The following is a 22,771-nucleotide window of genomic DNA, read 5'->3' as shown; positions in this document are numbered from 1 at the left end:
ATGCTAAAAGACATTTAAGAAATACTTTTACCTTGCTAAGCAGATTTGTTATGAAAATCATTTACATACTACAAGAACCAAAAATATCACCATCAGCATGTAAATCACAGCTACAACCAGTGGCAATAATGTCCTTATATCAATGCAATATTTTTATACACCCCTATCTCTTCTACATAACAACATGCAACAGTGACAGCTCCAATCTTTTATTTAATTTGTTCCTGACCTTCCAGATAATGCTGCCTGTTATCTGCCTGCATTTGTTCCTTGACTATAGCAGTGACACTGTCCTAAGAAATTGTGTTTGCCCCTCTTGGAGCTGTGAATATTGAATTCAGACAAAACTCTTTCAAGATATTTTCCTAGAAATGATTAAATTACATAGCTCTACTTATGTATTTGTGTATTAAACTCTTAAATATGGTTTCAACAAAAAAAAAAAAAAAAAAAAAAAAAGCAATTTAAGAGTAGGCAGGTATACATTTTTTTAGGAAATATTTCCCAAGAATTCTCTTTTTAGTTTCATTACAGAATTCCTGTTAAAATAGTTTCATTTTCCCTGATACAGTCAAGAGTAATGATACAGAACTGCGATTATTTCCTCCTGTAAGTCCTTCCTTAGATCTATGCCAACACATTTGCCTTTAATATCAACATGACTAAAATTAAATGAGAATATTTTCCTTATTTTAATATTTCTACAAGTAAACATATTTATTTCAGTCCTAAAAAAAATTTGAAAAAATCCACTTAAAATCTAGATGAGTTATTAATTTAGCATGTATAGAGGATATGAAAATAATATTTTATCTAGGTGCGAAGGTATGTTGTGCAAAAAATGGTACGCTGCAACAAAAAGCACCGACCCTGTAACATATTTCTTTCAGCCATTTTTGATTGTCCAGGTGCTTGTCAAAAGCCGTATGAAAAAAGTGTTTTCTAGAACAAGTTGCTTTACACATATCCAGATTAGGTCTCTTGGACATTTCAAAGTTAGGATGCTTCTGTATCATATATAATTCAATATTTGCAAAACTATCTGCACCTTCAAGAATTAATAACAAGTAGGCAAATAGATCCTGAACCTATTAAACAAATCTAGATGAACCTGAAGGAACCAATTTATTCCTCCAATTTTAGCTCTCAACTCGACAATTATCTAATGATCTCCCAGGAGGTCAGCTCAAATGGGAATTCTCCCCCCCCTCCCCCCACTCCATAGCCCCCCCCCCCACCCCAAAAAAAAAATAATGGAATTCTCCAAAACCATTTCTGAATATCCCCATCTACGTGTCCAAGAAAAGTATTTAGAAGACAGAGGAAATATTCAAACACAAACTTATTTCTAGTATATAAAAGGGAAATAGATGATATTTTCCATGCCAGTCCTAACAGTAATTTACTCATTTTATTTGTCACTGATGGTTCAGGACCTGTCTCTGACTTTGTTTTCCTCAGTTATATTTCAGCAGCATCTTGCACCATGAACTTGGAACAGGAAGAATTTTGTTTCACTTGTTAACAGTAATCAAAATAAGGCACTTTGGGGTTCACTAAAGGTAACTGTCTTTTTTACAATCTCTAGAGAACAAATGACCTTTATTGCTGCTATACTGCTCCAATTTGTCGGTGTTTGCTTTCCATATTGCAAAGTGTGTTTACTCTCATCAGTCATTATTGCTTTCATTTACAGCATTTAGCTGGAAAGCAAATAAGCAAGATGGACAAGGGTTTAGGGAAATGTAAAACAGAAACCATTGTATTAACCAAGCTACATCTTTAATATCTTTCATTAGTTTGCATGGAGTGGGTAAAACTGACATCTCATTATATTTTACTGCAGATTGCACTCAGGAGTGGAACATTACAGAGAAAAGTTTGGACTCAGAAGTGTTACATCTGACAAACTTCACCCTTGACTGCATTTGGTTGAAAATTATTTTCAGTTTTATGCCTGGTCGATTGAACCAAGTTTTAGTCCGTGTGCACTATTTGGTTCAAGGCACTAGAAAGGGGGAGATGTCTTTATATATGACAATGGGGCAGTGCCTTTGATTTGCAATTTAGCATGCAGCATGGAAAAAGAATTTTAAAGTCTGAAGATATTCCTAGCTGGAGGTATCAAACTATTTGTGTATAAGTATATAGGAATCTGTTTGCTTACTAGGGACTACAACTCTGATTAATTTACTTTGTTTTGTAGTACTTATACACAGATGACTGACAAAGGCAGACACTGTTGGTATCTAATCTGGTTCTAGAAAAGCATATACATCTCAAAGCAAATTACAGCAGTAAAGTGTAGTACAAAGCAGCAATGTCAAGACTATGACTGCCCAGACATATCTCAGCAAATAACTCAAAACTTGCAATTCACTAAACCTGGAATTGCAGCCATCTTGTTTTGAAGCTGGGTTCCTAGAAGTCCCAAGGCCCTGGCTTTGACTAAGGCTTTCGGAGCCTTGGAGACAGATTTCAGAGGTGGTAAATTCTGGAATCAGCTCCAAGCTTCACTGGCTTGAGGCATTTCACTCAGAAATAGGAAAATAGGTATGGAAAAAGGAGTTCATAAGCTGTGGAGGGCATCACTCAAAACTAGGTACATGACAAAGCCAAATGCAGCCATCAGCCTCAAATGTCCTTCTCAATAAGACGAGAAGTCAAACTCCCCCCTAAGCTGCTAAGTTCCATCCTTCCTGAACACACCATGAATCAGCAGTCCTAAAAAGAAAAAAAAAAAAAAAATCCATTTTATAAGGATCTTCTAAATGGACCTCTGCTGAGCTTGAGTGAAATAAAATTTTCTCTTGAATTGGAAATCTTATATTTTGGCAATCTTGCCATGTTATTTAAAGCAGGATACCATCTTATAGAGAATACTGTAGTAGAAAGCATTCATCACCCTAATACATTTCTAGCTACATCAACACAGTCTCTTCCTCTGGGTCCTCACTTGCTCTTAAATACTACTGATCTCTAGTCTACCCAAAATGCAGCTATTAAAATGACCTCCCCTGCCCATCAATCTGATACACCACTGTCTTCTTCAAATTCTTCCACTGTTCCCTATAATTAGGCACATCCACCATAAATTCCTCAGCCTTGTATTCAAGTTCAGCTCTGCCAGTGCCTTCTGCACCCCAATTTAGTTGAAGGGCATCAGGACAGCGAGAAGTGACCACTTGCTCTGAGCAACAGAGCAGTAACTCACGTAGTATAGATAGGACGTATCAGTCAGATGTTCCTTTTTATTGCCCAATGGAAAGAGGCAAGTGATATATGGAAGAGAAGCATGTTGGATTACAAACCTGATAAAGAGTTTACTAATGGTGTGGAACTGGTGTGTGACAATAGATTGAATTAATTCTCTCAGGACAGAAGCAAAAATAACTGCAATAAAGCTGTCTAAAATACCCAATGAAATATTATGAAAATGGAGTGTCAACTTTAAGTTATAGCAGAAATTATCATTATTCAAAATGAAAAAAGCAATGAGGCAGCAAAAGATAACTGTAAATGTTGACAGTATCCTCAAGATGTTTCCCTTGTAAGAAATAATTTAATGATAACTAAAACACCCCCTGAAGATTCAAGATTTGGAAGAGTCTTGATTTATACACAAACTTGTTGAAATACTCTTTGATGCATAGGAATGATTACGTATTGACAAGAAATATTAACCTGCTTGTTAAAGCAACACGATAAACATCTGCTTAACTCACCCAGCAGGGCCCAAAGTACATTCAATTTCGCATTAAACTGTACAGAATTTACCAGCAGCAATATGCAATTAGAGCTGAGCTACAACTCCAACACTTTGTCCTCTGCTTAGATATACAGATGCGCTGCTGCAAGCACACTGGGAGAGACCAAAACATGTGTGGCTTGTCTCCAGGCCCTGCAGGGTGCATCCAGGGTATTTTGATTAGTTTTGTGTTCTCACTCCTCCTTTAGCTGTTAAAGCACTCAGGCACCATGTGTGGCATTTGAGGGTGTCCCCAAGGAAGTCTGACCACAGCCAGAGCTGCGCTCTGTGCAGTGTCAGGTCAGGAGGATAGACCAAGCCCCTACATTCACTACACATTAGATATTGTGCAGGCACTACAAGGAGTGCTATGACTTAAAATACAGAGCAAGTCCTAGTAGCCTGAAGGCAAATTTAGTAAAACAAACAAACAAACAAACAAACCACAGATCCAAGATGTTTTGGAGGGACAGTATGGGCCAATTGCTTGGGAAGGACTGCAGGAGTACATTCAACTGTTTCTAGATTGGTAGCTAGCTGATTTCAGACAAATGCAATGGTTTTGGAAATCTGCAGTTACTATTAGAGATATATTCAATCGATCCATCTCATCACCTCTACCTGCATCTGCTTTGGCTGAGCCCCAGAAATATTTGATTTCTTGCAAGACACAAAACAATAAAAGCAACAAGAGTAGGCATATCTCACTTGGTCCATTATTCATACTACATATAGAAGAACTGGTACCTAAAATACTGCTGATCTTAAATTTCTTGCAAGAATGTCAGAAAATAGTAATAATAATAAAAAAAAAAAATCAATAATGGGGCGAGGAAACAAATTTACAATAATCAGGAAAGTCTAAAGGTACTCAAATATTTTTCTTCTTAAACTTGGGAGATATGAAAGTTGTCCTCAGCAATAGATTCCAGAAATAGTTTGTCTAGCATCAGCATTTTAATTTTGTTACATATATACATACATACACATAGACATATGTGTGCGTATAAATAGGCATTTTTTTCAAATATAAAACAATTTTAAGATTAAAAATAATTCCACAGCTGTGGAATGCTTGGATTTAAAAAGGCTGACTCCTTTGTCCAGCTTCTCACATGACTCACTGCAGAGGAAAATGCTTTCTTCTAAAGCACGTTCTTAGGGAGTGTAAAAAGAGAATAATTATGTCTCAACTCCTTTGTAAGCTGTCCAGAGATTTAAGTATTACTGTTAACAAAAAATAAAAAGGGAAGGGGAAGTACATCCTGGCAGAACCTGGAGTCTTCCTACCTAGGAGACTGACTGTGTGTGCATGTGTGCATTTTCTTGGCTGCTATTACCTACTTATAGCATTGCTTGCAGTCAGCTGCAGGATCCTGCCCTGTGAGCATGGATCAAAAGATAAAGTGACTCTTAACTCCTCACAAAGCATTCAAGCTGGTATAGTTTAATGCCTGAAAGCATGCCTGATGTATGATCCAATATTTGCATCAAAAACAGATCGAAAGCATGAGCCAGCTAAATTAAGAAATATCTAAAATTAAAGGAAGCAAACTTAAGATGTGAGCACCTGCAAAAAAATGATTTCAGCCTCTTTCAACCAGATCACTGCAATTCGTTTCCCACAGGTGCTCAACAAATCCTTCTTCCCTGTTGACAGCCACGCACGTTGTCTTACATACAATTCCATCCCATTCACTCTAACCTGAAACATTCTCTCCACAGTGAATGCAATGTTAGATTTTCTATAGATTTCATAGTTTTCAATTTTCCTGCATAACTCCTCAGTAATCTCGCTCTCTCCTTGCTTATTATATTTCAATACATGCCACCTGTAACTCAATTTTCCTTTCTTCAAAAATTGCTGATGCCTTCCAAAATGCCAGCATCTCTGCAACTGCTTGAAATTTCAACTCAATCTTTGTGGCATTTGTAGCTCACAATTCTGTCTTTGAAATGATGCCAAACTTCAGCCAAAATGTATTGCTTGTTGCTCCTGCCGCTTTTACTTTTTTTTTTTTTTTTTTTTTTTTGCTCCTGCTCCCCCCTTACTTAGAGGGATTTATATAATTGTGTGAGGAAACAGAATTGGGGGGGAACAAATTACCCTGTCTGCAGTTGAAGGCGTGAAACACGTATTACACAGAAGAAAAGAATATATTTAAGTGCACACATCTTTTTAATGATGGATTTGCTGCTCTAGCAGTAATAATGGTGGAAGTTTAAGAAGCACAGTGAATGATGAGATACACCAGGAAAGAGAAATCTTGCCAACCACGTGCCATATTTTAACATCTGTACTGTTATATTAACTTCTTTACAAGAAGACTCATGGGTTGATCCACAGAGATGTACTGATATTGCCCTTCCAATTTTCTTCAGTCATGTTCAAAAAGCAGCTATAGAACAGAGCTTTGTGAACAAAGGAGTTTTGCTTCCAGGAAACCCTCACTGACTGCTTCAACCTGGAATAATGGTCCTTTCCCTGGTCAGCTTTAATTAAAACCTTCTCCAGGCACAAAAGAGGGGTCAGGATTTACTTAAGAAAGCAAAAACATTCATCTGAAAGGGACTGGAGAACGAAAAATGTATTAAAAAGTTTGACACAGAACATGAAATAGATTTCTTCACTCTTTTCATTGCCCCTCATTCTCCTTATAAAGTGTACTGTAGAAGTATTGTCCAGAGTGTTTTTCATAAATTTCTTTAAAAGATTATTTCACTGATGTCTGACCTGCCAGACTTCTCTAATATAAAACCAAATTATTTTCATTTTTACTGATTTCTAAAGCTTTTTTTTTTTTTTAGTAATACTTTAGGGAGAAATAATTTAAAAAAAAATCAAAATAATTAAGTTTTCAGTAATCGCTGTATCACAGCATCGTATAGGTTGGAAGGGATCTCTGGAGGTCATGAGGCCCAGCCCTGCCCCATGTCCTGACAGCTTCCTGGAAGTCCCCAAGGATACCCCAGCACCTTGTGGTACCCGGGCCAGCCTCTGGCACCCACACTGCACAGAAGTGTTTCCTGGGGGCCAGAGGGAGCCTCTCGGGCTCCAGTTTGTGCCCAGGGCCAGGCTCCTGGTGCTAGGCTTTCTCCAGCTTGGCCCTGTCCTTGTGGGAGGTCCCCCAGTTCTGAGGCACCTCCTCTCCAGGCCCAGCAGCCCAGGCTCCAGCAGCTTCTCCCTGCAGCTGAAGGCTGTAGGCCCTGTTTGATGGCCCTGTGCTGGGCTTGCTCCAGTACATCCGTGTCTCTCTCAAAACATGAAGAGATTTGATATTCCCCGTCCCTGGGTGGGCTCGAACCACCAACCTTTCGGTTAACAGCCGAACGCGCTAACCGATTGCGCCACAGAGACAGGTGTTTTTTCTGGATTTGTTCAAAACAAATAATGAGCAAGTTATCTAGATGTATATTACATATTTGGAGCTCTTTGGAGTGATTTTTGGACATTATACCAGCTCCCTTCTGACCAACACTGCCTGAATCACTCAGTGACTCTGTGACTCTGCAATACCACGCAATGTGATGAAAGAACGACACCAATATACACACCCACAAAAAAAAAAAAAAAAAAAAAAAAAAAAAAAAAAGTAAATTATCTCCAGTTTTTCCTTTCTTGACTTTCAGGAATTGTGACCTAGTAACACCTAACACCTTGACATAACTGATAAGAAGTTTATCAGCATGAAGTTTGGCTAGCAAAGTTAATTTATTTTGCAGTGACTGTATATCATCAGTATCATTCAGTGAAGAAGGACTGAGAGTTAACTTTCCCATTGCATATTTCAGAAACATGCATATAGAGAAACTGTAGAAACTGTATATATATTTATAAGAATCAGCTTAAATGTAAGAAGCTCAAGAAAAGAACTGAAAACCAGCTTCTCCCCCCCCACACACAGCTTAGATGTTTACTCCACTAGAGAGAGAAATCTCTGGGATATTAGCTTTTATTCATGGGATCATCACTAAAGAAACTTTGTGGAGGATAAAGATGCAGATCAATGAAACCATGGATTTAGAAAAGAAAATTAAACAATTTGAGAAGGATTACCACAATGGACCAGCTAATGGAGGCCTAACACAGCTCTGAAAAATAAAAATGTGCCTGATTTACATTTATATTGTTGTGCTTTTTTTTTTTTCAATTGTTTTTGTATTCATCCTCAATTATTCCAAAAGGCTGTGTTTTATTACTCTAAATAGAGAAATAATAAAATATGGAGTCTACTCTATATTTAAAAAATGAAGAGAAAGATGCAGACTCTGACAACACTGTTGGTTTGCTCTGAGATCTGAGAGAAATAAATAGAGATCTGAGGAAATAAATAAAATTTTAAAACTGAAAACAATCTCTGAAAGCTTTGATGCATCTCTGAATATTTGTACAGTTCAGGATCTCAGGAAAACAAAACTGAATTCAAACAGAGCAGGGAAAAAACATGGTTTTCATCACAAACAAATGCATTCTCCTGGTCCCCTGGGGATGGCCACTGCTTTGCTGGCAGAGATGTGGCAGCGTGACACCACTGTCCCCATGTGACACTGGGGTCTGGGCTGTACCGCGAGCGGGACTGAGGTCCCGTACAGGAGGGGGCCCACGGGAAGCGGTGCTGAGCCATCATCTGGCAGCAGACAGCCTTCCCCTAATGTGCTTAAAAATGATACCTCCCTCAGCTGCCTCACTCTCCACCATAGCGTGAGCAAAGAGCAGACCCCGGCTCGTCAAACACTGCCACTACTTCTCTATTGCAGAGCTCTTCACACAGGAAAGGAAGGCTTGCAGGTTTGCTCTGTTTTCTTCCTCAGCATATCTCAATCTAAATGCAAATTTGTTCCCCTTCCTATCTTCGGCAAGAATATCTTCATAAATAATATTTTTTTGTTGAAGAAAAATTTCCTTCAGTTTTCTGGAAAGAGATCTCAATTTAAGCTTTAAGTTACACACTCTTGATTTTTATTTTTATTTTTCCATAGTCCTATCAATGTCAAATAAGGTTCCTTGTAAAATGACGAGGCAGCCCCTTCTCCCCCGGCCCAGCTGCTGCCATTCCTCCTGTCAGTCTGCTGCCTAGCACCTTGCACAGCCACCGCTGGCTTCCTTCTCAATGCTGAAGGCATTGCTAAGAACAGCATGGTTTGAAATAAGCCTCATGAGTTTATACCTTGAAAACACGCCATGAAATCTTAAATTCAAAGGATTAAGTGTTTACCTACATGATGGAAAAATAAGCTTTTGAACCAGGTTTCCTTCAGTCACTTGTAAGGTCTTTGCTGGTTTCAACTCCAAACTGTCACAATTACATTAAAAAAATCTTGCTTCCAACATCACATTGGTGCTCAAAGCTGGAATTTACTCGACTACTTTAATATACATACATATAAAATAAGTTGGTAAAATGGGCTCCAAATACTTAGTAGAAGCATTTTATGCCATAGCACAACAAAACATACACAGCCCTAAACCCTTTGAAAAGAAAATATGTACATCTATAAGTGTTCTATGACCTAGCTATTCATCTAGATAATAACTTTTGTTTAATTAAAAAAAATCCACTGAGGTAAGGCAACAGCTCTGTACTGAAAACCAAATTTTGTTATTTTGCCACTAAAAAGGCTGAAAAAATGTGCTTACAGGGAGGTGGGAAGCAACGTGGCCCACCATCTCCTCACATGGAGATATATGAGGGTTATACATAGGTTTAGAAATAAAGGGGAAAAAAAAAAAAAACACCACCAACAACAACAGGCATTTTAGGAAGGCTAACTAGTACCAACGCTTAGACACACCCTTTCGTGGAATGAAATTAGGCTCTCCAACATGATTTTGTACTTCAGTGACTTCAGTTTATTTTACTGTCTTATGTTAGCAAGACTTTCACTGCATTTTGTTCCTTTCATGCCAAAATATGTCACATCTTCAAAATCCATCCCTGGTTTGAAGAGGTGCTACTCACACAGGCACGGAGATGCTGCTAGTCCTTATAGACGTGCAGAGGCTGCAGTGAGGCACAATGCGTTATCAGCCTGCACACTTAGTTTACACAGCGCTGTATGAGCGATAACATTTACCTCTGCATGAAGTGAGATAAAGTTACAAACCTGCACAGGTTGAAAGAAAGATGAAATAACATGTCTACAAACCAACCTGAATTTCAAGCAGCAACATGAAGGAACACGAAGAGCTCCCTTATTTCTCCTCCTTGCTCCAGACTAAAGGAAGCTGTTTGAAAATGATGAAGTCCAGTTCCTGTAGCTGGAAAACACGATGTGTGCCCTATTCATCTGGACTTATAGCAGATCAATTATAGGTCATTAGAATTTTAAAATAATATTCTAGATATCGTAAAACTTGTTTATTTCTAAATTAACAAAAGAGGCTTCCGTTATTTTTCACGGACATCAGAGAAGCTGGATTTCTATTTATTTATTTTAAAGTAAGAATGTGCATTGCTTTAGTTGCTTGGAATATTATTCCACAAAAGTTTCTTCATAACAATATCTTATTGTCTTGAAAGGGGAATATTTCATATGACTAAGTTTTGAAAGCAAAGTTTTCCACATCCCATAAAAACAGAACACACAATATCAGCTCTCTGTACAATTCCATTCTATAACATAGAAAAAGGGAATCCCAGAAACACTAGTGCACATTTCTGATACGAAATTATCCTCTTCAACCTTGCAGTTGCTCAGTAAGATGTTTGTCAACTTAACTAAGGCCAGGTTTCTGAATCACCAAAATCTCATAGCATCATGTGTGTTCCACAAAGAGATATTTTAGTACAAAAATCTGTTTTATCCAGTGAAAGTTCAACTTGCAGCCTTCTGACTACATTAAGTGTCCTGATCTTAAAATACATTTACTCACAGCAATGTATGCGTGATCTATTTTCACGTTCCAGTATAGATACACACACACAGTAAAGATTTTATTGTTTTGTTATACTGAATTGAGTCTTGTTTAGAAAACAATATATTCATAAAGTTTTGTTCACAACTTTCTACCCAGAAACAAATCAAAGTTAATTTGGAGCCCTTGTCATGCATTTCATCTTTTCCTGGCCCCTGATGATTTACTAATGAGAGCCTAAGGAAATGAGAGCCTAAAAGGAAAGAATTTTGGTGACAAAGATGAAAAATCTGTCTAGGTTTTGGTGACATAGGTGACATTTGTAATGGAAGCATGTCAACAGAGTCAGATATTGAGTCAGATATCTAAATTGTAGTGTCAGATATCTAAAGGGTTTTCTGTATTCATATTGAAGAAGAATATGTTGTAACAACAATGTGGAAATTTATAGGGTGAGGTATTTTGTGTTTTCCTATCAAAAATGTCTTTATTGTCTACACACACCAAGAAAAAAAGTATTAAAAACATGCTCTTGCTGACAGAATACGTGTTCTCACCACCACCCTCCAAAAAATATAAATAAATAAAAATAATTCTTCCACGTACAATAGTAGTTTAAGACAGATTTTGGTCTGCCATTAGACAGCACATTCTGGGAATGGCCTTCCAGCTAGCTCCAGGCATCAGACCAGTGCAGCTGTATCTCAATTCCATCCTGATGGCTTGGGCATATATAATATATTGAGAAGGGACTTCATCTCTTTATATCAGAATTTTGACATAAAACTGTCATCCTCATTCAAGTCTCAATTTCCTCTTTTGCTCTGCTAAACCTCTGAATATATCAGAAGCATATATTAGACTTCACTTAATTGTGATTAAAATTAAATTGTTAGAAAAGTTAGTGAATGCAATTAGTGTAGGGCTGCAATACCAACATCGTGACAGATCTGCAACCACAGCCCAAACAACACGTTGAATTTGGAAGGTAACAGTAAATCTTATCTTCTGTATTTTTCCCCCTCTGCCTGAAAGATGCATCTTCAAATCACCAAGATGAGCTGAATAAGGTCATACTGAATTTATTTTTAGTATATGACTAATTGATGCTATTATTGTTTCAGCTGCACCACTATTCTCAGTGCTGCACCCAGTGGGGGAGGTGGGTTTTGTCTCTGGAAACAGATGCTAAAGATGATGCACAAAAATCCAGTCAACACCTACATGCTCGGCAGTGGTTTTAAATAAAGGCTTCTTCTTATATCTCAATGCCAGCTCACAGCCTTGCCGGTTGCTTGAACAAGTCATAACAGGGTTGTACAAGCAAAGCTCAGGTACACCAAACTACTTTGCTCAAAGGCATCACATGTGCCACTGCGGTTCTTACTTGTCCATAACTTTTGCCACCAGACCTTGGAAGCTACACTTGTGTAAGTGCCTGCCTTCTGATGCTGAACGTAACGTCAGGCATCTGCAATGATTATAAAGTCAAATAACGCTCTTCTACAGGCCAGGGTTTTCTATTTAATTTTCATCAATTGTTTTAATTTTAGATTTGTGGTGATAGAAAACGAGCAAGATGTACGTTATTTACCAAGTTGTAGCTAAAGGTTAAAGCTTGGTCAAAGCTGAGACTTGCAGGCACGTCAGCATTTGCTAATGCACGCAAGCAGCAAAGATAGCAAACCTCTCCTTGTGACGTTTCTCTACCACAGAACTCAACTCAAGATTTAAGGCAAATCTAATGGAATTCTGACCAGTCATACCTATTCCTGGTTTTACTACACCACACATCCGTGTTTTATATAGCAGCCATGCAATTACTAAACTGTGATAATGACCACTTGTTATTTATTTTGCAAAAGTTTGAACAGTACACTCTGCCAGGAGCTGGACAAAGGGGTAGGAAAACGCTGCAGCAACAAGGAGATCTTGCAATGTAATTACCGCTGTTAGAACACTTCATGCACAGTATTGTTCACAAATTAGCTTGATAGTCCAAACTTTTAATGACCTTTTACCTTGCGTGGGAATAATTTCTGCAGCAGTCCTTCTTAGTTTCCATAATTAAAGTCACTTAAAAGTTTTAACTAGAAAGCACACTCACAGCACACAAGCTGATAAAGGGAAATGTAGCTTCAAGAGCTATTTTTTCCCCCTGTGCAGAGCTCCCACTGTGTCAGAAAATTACAGAATGTCCATCTTTCAATTTGGCTCAGCAACAAAGGATTTCCACCTACTCACTCCATGCTTTTCATATTTTTATTTTTAAGTCTGGATGTTTTAATGGGAAAAAAAAATAATAAAAAAAAAATAAATACACTGCTAAGAATAAGTGCCAGTATTAAATGGGAAGGGAGAATTGGAAGAATGTTTGGGGTACAAAAAAAACAAGAAACTATATGGGGCCATTCTCATAGCTAAAGTGCTGAAACATCTTTGTGCCCCAATATTCCCCCCATCTCAAGTGTTATGCTTCTCTAATTAGTTTTCAAGGATTTTATACTTGATTTGCTTTTTTTTTTTTAATATGATTGATTGCTTTTCATATAAAGATCCATGCGCAATTTTAAAAACTTTCTTTCAGATGTGCCAATGAAAGTGTGTAAAGGGACAGATTTTAGAGATATTGAAGCAATGAAATTAAAGTTGCACAGCATAATTATCTTTACAGAAGTGCCCTGAAGAAGTACATTTCAGGTTGTATATGAGGCCCACTCTGTAGACACAGACTGACCTCACAGACTGATTTGGGTCAGAAGGGACCTCAAAACTCCTCCAGCCCCCCCGCCCCCAGCCCAGGCTGCCCAAATCCCACCCAGCTTGGCCTTGGGCACTGCCAGGGATGGAGCAGCCTGGACCAGGGCCTCACTCCTTCATAGTGAAGAATTTCTACCTAATGTCTGATCTAAACCTACATCCTGTGACAAAGAGGCCCTCCCAGGCTTTCCTGCAGGCCTCTTCAGGCACTGGCAGGCCACTGTGAGGTCGTCCCAGAGCCGAACACCCCCAGCTCTCTCTGTTTTCATAGGAGAGATTCCCCAGGCCTTCCTTCCAAATGATATAAACCAATTCAAATGGGAAACAATTCTGAAAGGAAATATTTTTAAGCCAATAATTGAATTTAGTGCATATGAAAAGCATCTGTATTGAAAAGGAATTTTAGCACTTGGTAAGGCAATCGAAACCTATGAATGCAAACTCACCAAAAACATTTCACCAAAACCAAAAATGATCTACCTAAAACATGTGGGGAGTTACAGTTCCAAAGGAGAGCGGAAGGTGAATCTGCTCTTACTTTCTGGCTTTTAAATGTCTATGTATATTACCTTCCAATTTCAGCATTATAAAAGAGAAAAGCTACCAGGAATATTGTTTTTAATCCAAATACTGTATTGTAAATCAAGTGACTTTCATATATACAGTACAAGAAGGAAAAAAAAAAAAAAAGCATTTCAAAAGCCAAAGAGGCCATAAAAACTGTTCTTTACTGCATGTGTTTGACCCATGGTTCACTGAACTGAAGTTTAATATGCTACATAAAGACATGGTGTCAGGAAGCTCCGTTTCAGAAGACAGCTGAAATATGTTTGCCCTGTTTTGTCTCTGGCTTTCCAACTTCAGAAATTCTGTGCTTTAAATAACAATAACATAGCCTCACCATATATAGAATTAAAGATGCATTCATTTTAAGATTATTAGTTCATTAAAGCCACCAGCCTCTCACTGATAAATAAAAAGTATAACCAAGAGGCAAACACACAGAGTAAACAATAGGTTGTTTACCACTGCATGGCACATTTTTTGCAGTTGGTAGAAGCTATTAACTTGGTTAATGATATTGTTTCCTTGGTCTGAGACAAAAGCCTATATTAAAAAGTATCAAGCTATAAGGAATTTGGGCACTAAACTCAGAATTTTGCTCATTTCAGATTTGACTTTAAAAACTCTAACCTCAAACTGTCATCAAATAATTACATGTGGGATTCTCACAATCCCACTCATGCACTCCTAGCAAGCGATGAGATTACACCAGCATCTGACTTGGACAAGGCTATAGTAAATCCTGGTTTCTGGTAAAGGAAAAGTTCACTTTCATGAAGATATGAAAATATGTTCTCCAAATTTGTTCATTTTAGCAAAAGTAAAACCTTTAACTATTTCCTCAAAAATTGTGGAAAGAAAAAAAAAAAAAAAAAAGACTGCAAAATAACAGCTTGCAGTACTCACAAGGTGATGAACTGAACTGTCCTCTCCAGTTTCAAATACCTTGTATTTCTACTTGAGATGTTCAGTATCATATAATTAAATATGCACAGAGCTTTTTTCGTATTTAAACTTAACAGCAGACTGAAAAATGTGTCACTGCTTTAAATATGAATGCATCAACTACCAGCAGAAGTTACCATACCAATTCATCCACTATCCTCTAAATCACCTCATATACAAATATGTAATAAAAAACTCCTTATTTTAATGTTGTTCTAAACTTCCAAAATTCTTATGTTACCTCCAAGGAGACATACGGACAAGTGATTAAAAGAAAAAAAAAAAAGGTAATAAATGACAAATTTCCATTATTCATGGAGACATGAATAACCTTCCCTCAGAAGGTCCCACAGACATTTTGGTGCTTAGCAAGCAATGGGCTGGACAGTAGGGAGATTTCCCCTGTGGCAGCCAGGACAGGCCAACTACAGCCACACACTGGGAGCTCCCCACAGCCTCATAACACACATATGCAACAACCGTGCTCCTTCAGGCAATTCCAAATGATGAGAGTGTCGGATTTTCTGTCATTCAGCAACAGAGAATAAAGAAACATACAGAATAAGAAAACTCCATCTAAGCACAGTGATTAAGCTGGGCTATGTTGGTCTATTATTTAGACTAAGGAAAAAGATACAAAACTAAAATACTAATCCTACCTCAAACTGTTTCTAATCACTGACTTTAATCTCACATTCATTTACCCTGAGTACCTAAGAAGATTTCAGTTCATATAATAAAGAATGAAACAAGGTTGCATCCACCATGTTGATCCATTTTGTTTCATTCCTCTTTTACCATGGTAACACTTCAGCCCATTTTACTTTTATGAATACAAAGATAAAATAATCTAGGCAGAGGTATAAGCCTGAAATGCTGGTTTTAGAGTTCACACAGAAATACAAGTATCATCTTTAAATAGGAGTTACATGCTGCTTCTCTTTTGAGGCAATAGAAAGCTACATGAGTCCCAAGCAATAACACCACTTTTCTCAACTTAGAAAGATATCAGGCTATATGTCACAGTAGAAATACAAAACTGAGGTGGAAATCTATAAAACATTTCCTAAATATTTTTTTTTTTTAATAATAAAATTATGTGGTAGGTAAACTGAAGCAAGCTACAGCAACACCTGGTAAAACCTGAAAATGACGGTTGGATGACAGTGATCAATCACACATACTGATTAAACTGGAAAGGGTTAATTGCCTGTTTTATATAACATTTTCATCTATGAAAATACAGAATAAGAAATCACAATGCACTTGTCATAGCTACAGAAAACCTACTTTAAGGTTTTTGTTTAAATGATGGGATCCTGTAAAAATAAAAAATAAAAAATAAAAATAAAAAAAGAAAAGAAAATTCTAAGGTTGCCAGTAAGATTTGACTTTCTTAGGCTTGCCATCTCCATTTAAAAAATTCCTTTGTCACCACCTTTAAAAATTCTTTGGATGACAGAATGGGTATTTGCACAGACTTTTGGTATGAGTTATCACATAAGTCAATGTCTACGGGAAGGAAACAAGAGAACATCAATATTTATAGTTCTTAAAAGGCCACTGTCAGGTTTTTATTTCTTTAAACATGGAAAAATGCAACAATTTGATGCATGTTAGAGAAAATGAGCCATACAGAAAAGCAATAAAAAAGTTAGTGCTTAGAGAGATTAATTGCCAAAGCCAGACAATGAAGTATCTGGAACATGGAGCTAACCTGGTGGCAAATCTCTCTGAGATTATAAAAGAGTCCAGTGGACAGATGGATTGGGCAATCATTTGATATGAATCAGTTTATAACAAAGATAAAACAGAAAAGGAGAAAGGGAAAGAGATGTTTCATGTCTGGGAAAAAAAAAAAAAAAAAAAAAAAGGTTCAGGAACAGGGAGTTTCCAACTTCTCTAAACCAACTGCTATTGAATTAATATAAGAGTTCCATGGCTGAACTGGCAGGACAAATGACAGAAATTAAATGGGAATGAAAAACAAAAATGGGAAATAAAGAAGTGATAGGCTTTATTCTGAGACAAACAAAACTGATAGAGCTTCCCTGAAATTAATAGCAGCCAGGACATACTACAGATTTGCCATATGTTGTGTAAGAGAACTAGGGGTGCAGCTGCAGTTCACTCAAATCACTGTCACTTTACACTGCTTTGTATCAGCTGGGAATGCAGGACTGTGAAGTGTCTTTTACAAATAAAACACTACAATCCCCCAAATCCTTTGGAACATTCTATAACCTGGTCTGCAAGCTTGCAATTGTAGTTTTGTAATACCCACAGAGTGTGTCCAAATATTTGTAATATTATTGGATTGAACTAAATACTATAGTTTTACACCAGCTAACTGACCATGGCTGTATTTAATAGCTTTTTCTCACATATGGGAACCAAATCAATTCAACAAACCTGCTGCAGTTTTCATTGTCTCTTATTAAATAAGATTTGGAAGCAAAAATGAGGATGTTAGTCACATGAAAATACATTAATGTTGGATAATTCAAGCACTCAAAGAAGTTTAGCATTGCCATCACCATGCCAATGAAACCATTTGTTTTGTGAGTGACAGTACAATTACATCTTTAGAAAACCAACCTGAATCAGGAAAATATAAGCAGCACATGGTGAAAAGTTTTGTATCATAATCATCCCATTGCAATGGGATACAGGATGGCTGGGCACACAGCTGGGCCTCGAAGCCCAGTAAGCCCTATTAAGCAGCATAATTTGTATTTTGCACCAAATTGGTTCTGTATGCTCTGAGCACAAACAGTTTAAATGCTTCCTTTATTACTGCAATCAGCTTCATCATAATTCTTACACAAATGCCAAGGTGGATGTCTGACTTTAAAACTTGTCTCAGACTTTATGTATGAAAAAATACAGTTATTTAGGGAAATACTTTGCTAGCAGTTACTTAGTGGTTCAATATACAAACATCTATACATACATACATACCTATGTTCATTTCTCTCTATATTAGCAAGCTTCTTGCCTGATACTTAAATAAATAAAAACATGTGGGCTGTAACTTCACTCTCTGAGGTTGCAGTATTTAATTGTTAGGAAGCTTGTTTATAAAGCTGTGATCCAGATGGGCCATTAGTGTCTCTGAAACAGATACAGAGCTGAGACAGTAATAAGGTTTTATCAAAATCTCCCTGTAACATAGTAACCTTAATTTCTTCCACTGACTACTTTTCAGAAGGGAGTATGTTTATCTTAAACCATTGGTCCATTGCTGAAATAGCTCTTTTTCCCCATTTTTTTTATTAGAGAGATAATCTGGAAGAACCATAGGAATTTCCTTAGGATTTCATGGACTGGGATGTGAGCATCACTAGCTGTTACCCAGACTATGTTGGGTAAAAGACCCACCTTACATTGGAAAAATGAACTGAGCCTGTGAATTCTTTAGAACAGCTACAACTGGTCCAGGCCTTCTCATGGCTTAAATTATCATTTCCAAAAAACAGAGTTTATGATATGTATTTATATATACATGTATAATAGACAACCTATTTTTAATATATTAAAATTTGTGTATTATGTGTATACACACACATTATAATCCTGTTTTTAACAGCTGAACTCAATGAAAAGAACCCTAATAAAATCAAGCAAATGAACTACAAGACAGAAGCTAATTAAACTTCTTACTGAGATGACTTAAAGAGATGACTTCTCCAGCAAGTGATAGACTAAGTAACATGAAGGCAAGCTACTATCCTTGACATTAACATTATCTTAAGTGTCTGCCAGACTCAAAAACTAAGATGTTACAAGAACTCTTGACAAACTACTTACCAGGAAAAATGAGTTCATGAATATTAGCAGGAATGGCCTGAAAACTTAGAAACATTCATGATTTGTCTGTCTTTTCCCTAATCCAAGTCTGTCATTTACTACCATTTTATGGCTTGCTACAGGTTTGGAACTAAGTGCTTTAGTATTGTGTATTGATGTTTTCGTAAGCAAGCAGATAAAGATAATATTCAATATACATCTGAAAATTTGTGGTATGTTTTATCTATTTCAATTCCTACGTGGCATTTGACTCTGAAGCTTTTCCCGCTGAACAGACAATACAAGGGCATAACCATGTTAGAATTTAGTCCTTTATAAGCATGCATGGTATCGATCAGTAGTTAATGCATTCACCTTTTAATCGTATTTATAAAACCATTTCCTGACTTTTACTCACTGGAGACTAGTGTGAAAAACACTAAAACCATCTGTCTACTTTTAGTGCTCTTAACCTCAGCGCAAAGTCTCTGCCATATCATCTAAATACATACATCATCTCTCTGCAAGCCTCCATAATCCCTTACCAATAGTACTCCCATGTCTCTTCGTTCATTTTGTACGTCCTTTCAGTAAACTCTTGATGTTTTAAATCCCCAATCACTTTTCTCATTCAGCCACGTCTCACTTATTCCAATAATTTTGTACTTATGCTAAAACATTTGTAACTCTTATTCAGCAATCTTATTATATAAGATTTGCAGCTTTTCTCTCTTAGCTCTCCTCTGATTTACATTCTTACTAGAAGTCTCTTCTACTGAACATTGTTAACCAGTGGATAAATTACCTCGGGATTTAGACAGTACTATCTAAATCTCTCTTCTCCTTCATTACTTCAGCTAATAAAATATGGATAGTAATTTTCCAGTTTAGAATTCAGCTGATTTTCTCCCAAGCTTGTGAAAGATGGCCCCTTCTCAAATACCGTTGTGCTGTGTTTTGTTACCTGAAAATATCTTCCTGACCCAATCTAATGAAGACAAAGGCAACCCTGCACAATTGTGCTCTCCTTTGAGACATCAGGCTATTCAAGCATCCAGATTTAGACACCCAGACATGGAAATTCCAGCTGAAAGTTTCCTGTCTTGTGTCAAGAAGAATCAAGAAAGAAAGATGCAGTGGAAAGGCTGTTGGTGGCAGTTTTCTCTGCATCTACTACTCCATGTATAAATCACACCAAGCCTCTAAGAGGTTCCCATTTGTACTCCCTAAAAGCCTTGCTAAACACATCTTGCTTACACGACCATTTCTCTCAACAATGCAATGCTTACCAGATTTAATAAGCACCTTATTTTAAAACTGGCTACCTTGCAATGTAATAATGAATTCAATTAAAAATAAAAGCTTGCAAGCATGTTTTAGGAGTTGATTAATAAACAAATAACCTTACCTAAGTTAGGGTTTTGAGTGAAGAATATCTGTACAAGATATCTTGCCTGTATGTTGCTTGTTTGATTTATTTCTGCTGTAGCCATATTCTTCTTGCTATATGTGAGAAGTTGCGACCCAAAAAAGGAGTCATCAAATACACATTTCGCTGGCATAGGGGGAGTCTAAGACACAGTTATCTATTTACAATAAAATAAAATAAACTACAGGCTCTATGGAAACTTCTTATATGCCTTTCTGTCTTGTTTCTCCTTAGCTTTTGGTGATGCTCAACCCCTTTCTCAGGTGAAGATGTTCAGCAGGGATTGACTTGCAGATTGGCTGCAGATTAGTGCAAAGCTGAGGGCCAGGTTTTACTCACACCAAGCAGTGATTTATACCACAAGTAACCCCACTCCCCTGCATGATAACTGGGCAGTTTGGAGAACACATCTCCTGGTGGGTGCACAGAACTTCTCATCCTTCCCAAGGCCATATCTAATGTCAGTGGAGCATGCATAGTAAACTGTGTAATAGGCAAACCTAAGAGGCCATACGTTTCCAAATGAATTATAGAAAGCTTTTTCTGAAGTTTAGATTTTGGTTTCAATTGAAAGTATAGAGAAGGTCAAGCAACTAATCTGGAAGGTGCAGTGTGATTTGAATAAGGAAAATATTGCAGCTAACCCTTCAAGAATGGTAGTTCGCCTATAAAGAATTAGATTTCAAATTGAATTTTTAAACAATGCCAAAGACACTGTGATCCAATGTGCCTGACCATCACAGGGTTAAGGCTAAAATAATGTTAGTTCAAAGAAATACAGTAATTATATTCACTTCTTTAATACTTGCACTAATAATTTTGTCATTATAGAAGTTATCAATTTTATCCTATTGGATTAAAATTCTTGCTACACATTTGAAGACAGTGGTGTTATAGGCACAGAAAATTGGTTTAAGTGCAGTCAAGCAAAACACTTCTGCCAGTAGTAATGGAAAAAAAAATCTGGTCACATCAGTTCAATTAGCTACACATATGATCCAAATGTTCTGATTTTTGATAAAGGACTCTACACCCTAATGCGCTTTCCTCTAAAATGTGACATCTCAAATCCTGTTGTAAAGTGCAGAATGGAAATACTGTACAAGTGTTTCTCTGGCCTCTGTGACCTTTCTCAGATCATCTGGACACCTGAAAATTCCCTGCCGTTACAGTGGCAGAGTACAACGATGAGACCCTTCATCTCCCCTGATCTGCTCCTGTTGGTTTTGGCCTTTTGTACCGCAGTTGCAGCAGATCTTTTGAGAATGTTTCCTGACCTGTGTGATCTTTAACCGTAAATAGTGGATATGCTGTGGACCTTTCACAGACTAAGCATATATTACACACCTGCTGCAACTACAGAGCATGCCATAACTTGTATATGCGAGTTCCTCTCTTCTGGTCCCAAATCCTGTTTCACCTTTTAAGAATCCCACAGAGTTGAGATGGGGCAGCAGAATAAGCAGCCAAGGAGAATCACAAATACATCCATCATTTATTGCAATACACCGTGACAGCAGAACAGTTAAAAAAAAAAAAAATGTAACACTGGAAGATTTCAGATGAGTGCTACTCACAGTGGTCAAAATGCTGCAAGTGTTTGAAGATAGAGCTGAGCAAACATTTACTCTTCCATGAGCTAACACTGAAATCCTGCTGGGGGTTCTGAACTGCCTGTTTAGAGCCAGGGAAAATTTATTTCTGTAACACGTAAGACACACAGGTTTTTGTTAATTCAGGTCTCTCATTCTATTCCAATTCTTCTCACCTAATTTTTGACACAATAATAAAATACAGAGATCCCAGCAGAGACTGTAGTTTCTGATTTAGAGTAGATTGAAGTGGTTTAAATGTCTTGTTTGCTTGTGACTTTCATGGAAATTGAAGTATTCATAGAAAAAATAAATCTCAACAGATTCTGTGACTATTCTTTTATTTTTGTGTTTACTGATTGTACAGATAATCAAAAGGTTCTGATACCAGCACAAGCATCTTATTTTCCACACTGTGATTTAATTAATTTATTGTAACTTGCTAAGCTTTGCTATAAACAAAACACAAAGATTTTTCCATATTAAGTGAGTTTGACTTGAGTGGCTAGAGAGTTTGTGACTAAGAGAGAAGTAATAAGAAGAAACAGGAGAAAGAGATCTCACTAATGTTAATGGTGTTGCACTCAGTTGCAGGGAAGTTCGACCTGACCAATTTCAGCAGCTTTATTTCTGTATACTTTTGTATTTCTGTATACTTTTTTATTATTTCTGTATACTTTTTTCACAGTATAGGAAACTTCTAAAACCACTCATTGTTGGTAAAATTCATCTGATTACAGAAACTCTGAGCTGTGAAAATTGCTTAAATGGTTTTTGAACTTCTCTTTACATCTATTTCATGAATGAGTGTTTAGGTTTCAGAAGATAAGCATAATAATAATCTTAGTGTTGTAGTTGATAAAGGGAGGCAATGTCTGTAACTATGCCATCATTGTCCACTATAGCATCAAATACAGCACCAGAGTGCTCTATTTGGATAGCATAATGCAACTTTTCTTAAAGCCTGTGCTGTTACCAGAGGTAATTTTTTTTCTATTTTTGCTAGAAGTCTCAGCAGCCTGAAGCAAATTGGAGAGGGCCACCACACTGGCCCTCTTGATCTCATTGGTCTCAGTGACAAGTCTGAA

General features: G+C 37.2%; 1 long non-coding RNA gene and 1 other non-coding gene across 3 annotated transcripts in view; both read right to left on the bottom strand.

Annotated features, from left to right (window-relative positions):
* The window catches only part of LOC137861204 (uncharacterized), a 185,047-nt gene that overhangs the window by 39,030 nt on the left and 123,246 nt on the right, over nt 1-22,771 (bottom strand). Inside the window, exon 1 of one of the 2 annotated variants that reach the window (XR_011099465.1) lies at nt 9,900-10,041. The exons of the other annotated variant lie outside the window; for it this stretch is intronic. This is a non-coding gene — a long non-coding RNA (uncharacterized lncRNA). Of the gene's footprint in view, nt 1-9,899; nt 10,042-22,771 lie in introns of those variants that run through there. 2 annotated transcript variants of the gene reach the window in all.
* On the bottom strand, nt 7,033-7,106 carry TRNAN-GUU (transfer RNA asparagine (anticodon GUU)). The gene has a single exon. It is a non-coding gene; the product is annotated as a tRNA-Asn (tRNA).

This window comes from Anas acuta, chromosome 9 (assembly GCF_963932015.1).
Source record: "Anas acuta chromosome 9, bAnaAcu1.1, whole genome shotgun sequence".
NCBI classification, from domain to species: domain Eukaryota; kingdom Metazoa; phylum Chordata; class Aves; order Anseriformes; family Anatidae; genus Anas; species Anas acuta.
Note: the sequence above shows the minus strand (reverse complement) of the source record. Positions and strands in the feature narration are given on the sequence as shown.